At 40.0% G+C, this 6,921-nt stretch overlaps 1 pseudogene; it reads right to left on the bottom strand.

The window, feature by feature from the left end:
* Positions 1 to 5,824: 5,824 nt before the first annotated feature.
* Positions 5,825 to 6,381, bottom strand: LOC137418759 (follitropin subunit beta pseudogene; annotated as a pseudogene).
* Between the last annotated feature and the right edge of the window lie 540 nt (positions 6,382 to 6,921).

The raw sequence follows: 6,921 nt of genomic DNA, 5'->3' as shown, positions 1-6,921 counted from the left end.
GATCAGTTAGAGCATGGTAATTAATCATATGATCGGTTAGAGCATGGTAATTAATCATATGATCAGTTAGAGCATGGTAATTAATCATATGATCAGTTAGAGCATGGTAATTAATCATATGATCAGTTAGAGCATGGTAATTAATCATATGATCAGTTAGAGCATGGTAATTAATCATATGATCAGTTAGAGCATGGTAATTAATCATATGATCAGTTAGAGCATGGTAATTAATCATATGATCAGTTAGAGCATGGTAATTAATCATATGATCAGTTAGAGCATGGTAATGAATCATATGATCAGTTAGAGCATGGTAATTAATCATATGATCAGTTAGAGCATGGTAATTAATCATATGATCAGTTAGAGCATGGTAATTAATCATATGATCAGTTAGAGCATGGTAATTAATCATATGATCAGTTAGAGCATGGTAATTAATCATATGATCGGTTAGAGCATGGTAATTAATCATATGATCAGTTAGAGCATGGTAATTAATCATATGATCAGTTAGAGCATGGTAATTAATCATATGATCAGTTAGAGCATGGTAATTAATCATATGATCAGTTAGAGCATGGTAATTAATCATATGATCAGTTAGAGCATGGTAATTAATCATATGATCAGTTAGAGCATGGTAATTAATCATATGATCAGTTAGAGCATGGTAATTAATCATATGATCAGTTAGAGCATGGTAATGAATCATATGATCAGTTAGAGCATGGTAATTAATCATATGATCAGTTAGAGCATGGTAATTAATCATATGATCAGTTAGAGCATGGTAATGAATCATATGATCAGTTAGAGCATGGTAATTAATCATATGATCAGTTAGAGCATGGTAATTAATCATATGATCAGTTAGAGCATGGTAATTAATCATATGATCAGTTAGAGCATGGTAATTAATCATATGATCAGTTAGAGCATGGTAATGAATCATATGATCAGTTAGAGCATGGTAATTAATCATATGATCAGTTAGAGCATGGTAATTAATCATATGATCAGTTAGAGCATGGTAATTAATCATATGATCAGTTAGAGCATGGTAATTAATCATATGATCAGTTAGAGCATGGTAATGAATCATATGATCAGTTAGAGCATGGTAATGAATCATATGATCAGTTAGAGCATGGTAATGAATCATATGATCAGTTAGAGCATGGTAATTAATCATATGATCAGTTAGAGCATGGTAATTAATCATATGATCAGTTAGAGCATGGTAATTAATCATATGATCAGTTAGAGCATGGTAATGAATCATATGATCAGTTAGAGCATGGTAATGAATCATATGATCAGTTAGAGCATGGTAATTAATCATATGATCAGTTAGAGCATGGTAATGAATCATATGATCAGTTAGAGCATGGTAATTAATCATATGATCAGTTAGAGCATGGTAATTAATCATATGATCAGTTAGAGCATGGTAATGAATCATATGATCAGTTAGAGCATGGTAATGAATCATATGATCAGTTAGAGCATGGTAATTAATCATATGATCAGTTAGAGCATGGTAATTAATCATATGATCAGTTAGAGCATGGTAATGAATCATATGATCAGTTAGAGCATGGTAATTAATCATATGATCAGTTAGAGCATGGTAATTAATCATATGATCAGTTAGAGCATGGTAATTAATCATATGATCAGTTAGAGCATGGTAATGAATCATATGATCAGTTAGAGCATGGTAATTAATCATATGATCAGTTAGAGCATGGTAATGAATCATATGATCAGTTAGAGCATGGTAATTAATCATATGATCAGTTAGAGCATGGTAATGAATCATATGATCAGTTAGAGCATGGTAATTAATCATATGATCAGTTAGAGCATGGTAATGAATCATATGATCAGTTAGAGCATGGTAATGAATCATATGATCAGTTAGAGCATGGTAATGAATCATATGATCAGTTAGAGCATGGTAATTAATCATATGATCAGTTAGAGCATGGTAATTTTATGTGAAGGTATGTTAAGGTTTTATGTTTTTATATTTTATGTTGTTATCGGTTTTAGCCTTTATCTCTCAATAGTGAAGAACCACTTAAATAATTAATAAGTCTCGTATCCGAATCCATATTCACATCGTCACCAAAATTGAACCAATTCTTCCTTTCCGCGCACACAACATCTCCTCCAAGTTTCGTCTAAATCCGTCCATAACTTTTTGAGATATCCTGCTATATATTATGGTTTTTGGCCCTATCTCTCAATGGTGAAGAATCACTTAAAAATTATACTAGCTGGATCCGGATCTACACCAAAATCTAATAATTTCGTCCTTGTCACATACACAACATCTCTGCCAAATCTTCACCATCACCAATCATCCTCCACTCGGTTATCTCCAGTAAAAGAGCATGCCTAGCTACAGTACTTGCGGAGCATCCCTAAAGTAGTGATTTGTTCAGATTGGCTTGTTGGTGTTCATCCTATCTTGTGCGTGGTGGTGGTGGATTTGTGTAGCCCAGCTTGTGGCCGTTTGGTTGCATCATTTTCTGGAGGCGCAGCTGTGCCACTGATGCAGTGCCCCTGGCACCAGTAAGCGGGTACTCATTTTGCCAACCTCAAGTCAACCCACCTAGAGTTATTTCAATGGCCCAACAGGGGTTTGAACTTCAGGACCTGAGGATCTTCAGGCAGCCGCCTTTCGCCATTGAGCCAACACCAGACTTTGCTTCATCCTTTCTGAACATGAAACATGATTGGTTCATGAAGCAGAAACCCCATGTTTACAACACATATTTTTTTAAATACCAAGTCGATTCGTCATGCGTATTTGTGTCCTTTGTCCGCTGATGTCCTTAAAGTTGTTGGGAAACTCGCTCATCATTGGTGCCAACTTGTGTCTTTGTCCTGCATGTGATGTACAAGTTTTATTTGAAGTTATATATTTTATTCGAGTCGGCTGCTCCTCCATGAGCCATAGGTAATTGTTAACAAGAACATTTTTGTGTTCGGGGTATTTCACCATAAAATGGCCGAGTCGGTGTTAGACACGCGTGGGATGATTAGTGCTTAATTTATCGACACATTAAATTTGTAAAGACAAGACGCATTCTGTGTTTTCCCCTTCGCATAAATGAATGAATGAATATAAGAATCAATAAATAAGTTCCCTTATTGCCAACCTTTATTTTTTTTATTTTTTTTTGTTTACAAGATCGAGGCTCGTGGAAGAGCTAAAACCTTTGGTTGTTTGTCCGTGCTCAATCCTTTTGAATGCTGAGCCTCAAGCAAGGAAGCAGCATGTACCATTTCTAGTCTGTTGTATGACTCGGCTGGGGTTGAAGTTAACCCTAATCTTAACCCTAACAGCTCAGGGTGAAAGCTCGAACCATGACACCACCGAGTCTGGTTAACAAACTGAACGTTGAAACTCTACCCTCTGGTGTCCAAACGTAGTACTTTGTTTAAAACACGTGTTTCGTGTAACAGGTTCTTGTAATATTGGCCATATGTTTATGATATACCAGCAGGGGTACCCTCCACTGCCCGGTGCTGTTCTAATCTTGTTGGCATTTTGAAGAAATAATTTCTTTGTGGGGGGGTGGGCTAAGTTGTGTAGCCCACCATTTAGCCCACCTTCTTCCGCTGAACTTGGGGACGACTAAGGAGAAGACCTTTGTTGGTCGAAAGCTTGTCGAGAATTAAAGATTGACCGTCCTGAAGCTACGTCCGCGTCTGATTTAATCTCCCGATTATTTATTTAATGCAAATGAGATGCCCTGCTCATACTGTGGAGTTTCTACTATTTCTCACAGTTGTATGTATGTATATATATATATATATATATATATATACATGTATATATCGTGGGTTTTAATCCCTTCTCCCTGGCACCTTCTCAAACTCGGACCAATGTACAAGAGATATATTAATGAAGATTAACATGCATGGGAGGCATTGCACTTAGGCTCACACAGCCAAGCACCAACATCATCCCAGAATTACAACTTGTGTTCGTCTTAATATACTGTTGCGGTTGTGCCATAAAGGTAAACCCCCTATAGTTCCTTGCATGACAACATGTAGCCTGCAGAAGTCAGTTATGTCTTATTGAATGTAAAGATTAGCCCTTTCCCATTGTGTAGTAATAAAGACCAAATATGCATTGAGTTAGGCAGGATGTCAAGCCTTCGTGGCTGGGAGAAGCCATTACTAATGTGCAGGAAGGCGCGGCCAGAAGCACAGGCCCACGTGACCAGTGAGGAGGCGGGAACACCTAGCCAGGATGCGACAAGCCTCAGCCAATGGGAGCCTCTGGGACATTTTGAAGGGCATGGGCGGGTCTGGTAAAAGCCCACGCGGAGCGCATTATCATTTCTCTTTTGCCGAGGATTTCGCTGCGCACAGGACGACTTCCTGCTTTGTTCTCTCTTTGCCTGGGATTTTGCCACGTGGACGACACCCTGCTCTGGGCTCTCTTGTTTTCGCTCCAACGACACGTGTTTTGGCTTTTGTTCTTCGTCAACGCCAATCGCTTCTGCGCCGATCTTTTGCGCCATCTGGCTGACCTGCAAGCTTGTCCAACCTGTGCTGAAGTTCATCCGTACCAACTTTGAGGCGGCGGTTCGTCCTTCGGACCTTACCTCATCCAGGCTGCACGTCCAGATCGGGTATTGAACTGCGAGCCACGCACACCAGACCATGTGGTCACTAGCGAGACAATTCCAGCACGTACATCGGTACGCCCTTAACAGGTGTCCTTTTTCCCTCTGTGTGTGTCAGAGTGTGAAGGCGCCAAGTCGGGGTTATTATTAGGTAATAATTGATGAGCTGAATCTTCGTCTCTGTTTCTCTGTGCCTTCTAAATAAAAGGCTGTACATTTTGTTCTTACTTTCCAACCTGTTCGGTACGTCTTTTCTCCATTGGCCTAGCATCATCCGGGACTGCATTTGGCTAGACTCAGGTCCATAAATCTCGTGGGGTAACGCCGCTTTCCACACCGTGCAAATCCGCTTGGCACGCAATTGAATAAGGTGTGTGAAAGCGAGGGTTCGATCGCGCGGTTCTTCGGCACGCGCGCGTGCACCTTGATCCATGCACCTTGAAGGTATTTGTGATTCTCCGGTATTAACCGAGGGGAATCACGCAAAAAAATTGTTGTGCAAGAAGGGGGTTTTGAACCCGCCCCCCGCAACAAATTGTTGTTAAAGAGTGGAATAAATTGAACCACCGCAACAAATTGTTGTCAGGAGTGGGGATTCGTACCTCCTCGCACCGCAATAAATTGTTGTTAAGGAGTGGGATAATTTGAACCACCACAACAATACTTTTCTTCAAAGGACAAGGAACTCAAAACATTTCCCCAGTTTCCCAGATTGTAGCAAGGAGAAAGACTCGGCAAGCAGGGAGCTCTAGTTTACTGTAGTTGTAAAACAACTGTAGTTGTTTTATTTTTTGTAAAATGGATCGGTATCAAAAATCAAAGTGGAGAATTGCATTGAAAATCAAAGGTTGTTGGTTCAAGGAATGCAAGAAGTGTTAACGGTGATCAGAAACAATCACAGGTGAGTTTGGACAACAGTCACACCCATGGAAGGCAATTTGCTCAAAATGCACCAAATAAACAGTTGAATTTGCTCAGATATTTTATTGCAGAACGATCCAAATAAGTTTTCCAAAGCACAAGTTAACTTTGAGGTCTGCGCAAATAAAGCAGAGCTACTGCAAAGGTAAGCGACCAGACTCTGTCAGAATGGCTTGCGTAAACGAGGTCTTTGAGACAGGTCATCATGGCAGGGAGTTCCCCCCTTGATCTGTTACTGTTCAGGTTTATGGGTTCTCGATGCAGGATGAGAGACCCAGACTTTGTTCAGTGCAGTCGACAAGATCTGGATCACAAGGTAGACATTTGCAAGTAACTGCTGAAGGAAACTTGAAGAATGGGTCTTCATCCGGAGGACATCCACTTGTAAAACTCACCAGGTCATTAAACTCTTCATACTGACAGGACACCTGAAGATTCCTCTTGAGGACGTTTTTCATATTGGGGTCCTGACAACGAGATGCAAACATACATCAGTACTATATACATTCACATAAGACCCACAGGTAAGGTTTGTGGACATTGCATCGGTAACAACCCTATGTAGCGAGTTCAACATTTGGACAACATGTCCTAGTGAAATTGTTTGAGGCTTTTAGCGATGTTGGTGTTGCTAACGTACCCATGTGCTGCAATATCCACTGCAGATGCTCACATTGATAGCGAGGCACTCACTGCACTGGGTCTTCTCCACAAACATGGTCACGTTATGGAGTTCACAGGCTTGGCTTGCTTGTGAGACAAAGAGCCCCATGACGATCAGAACTGAGGTTCGTGCAACCATCGCGTCCGTAGTGTCGGACGTGTGAACGACCAGACAGACGACGAGTAAAAATATATAGTTTCCTCCACACATCGGATTATATTTACAGGTAAAGGATATGCGTAATGCATGCTTATTAGGTTCTCCTCCCACTTTGTAAATCTGGCTTTATTCCATCTCTTCTGATAATGCTGGCAGATGTTACTTTTTCCATATTTGTGGAACAATTCAAAGTGTAATTTGTACATGCAACATGATGAAAAGTATCAATTCTGGGAGGTGATTAAATTGCATTATTTGCAGTCGGAAAATAAGTCTGGTCTTGGTTTTATGGTTAATCTTAAGACCCTGAAGACCCAAAATTCCATTAAAAGACACTGACGACCCCAAAGACCGAAAATGCCGCAAAGACCGAAAAGACCATGAAGATCCAAAATACCACAAATACTGAAAAAACCCTAAAATAATCAGAAGACCCAAAAGACCCTTAAAGACCCAAAATACCCTGAAGACCCAAAAGACCCTTAGAGACACTGACGACCCAAATGACCCTTAAAGACC

Source organism: Myxine glutinosa, chromosome 8 (genome assembly GCF_964187855.1).
Source record: "Myxine glutinosa chromosome 8, kmMyxGlut1.1, whole genome shotgun sequence".
Classification (NCBI taxonomy): domain Eukaryota; kingdom Metazoa; phylum Chordata; class Myxini; order Myxiniformes; family Myxinidae; genus Myxine; species Myxine glutinosa.
This window is presented reverse-complemented; position numbering and strand designations above follow the sequence as displayed.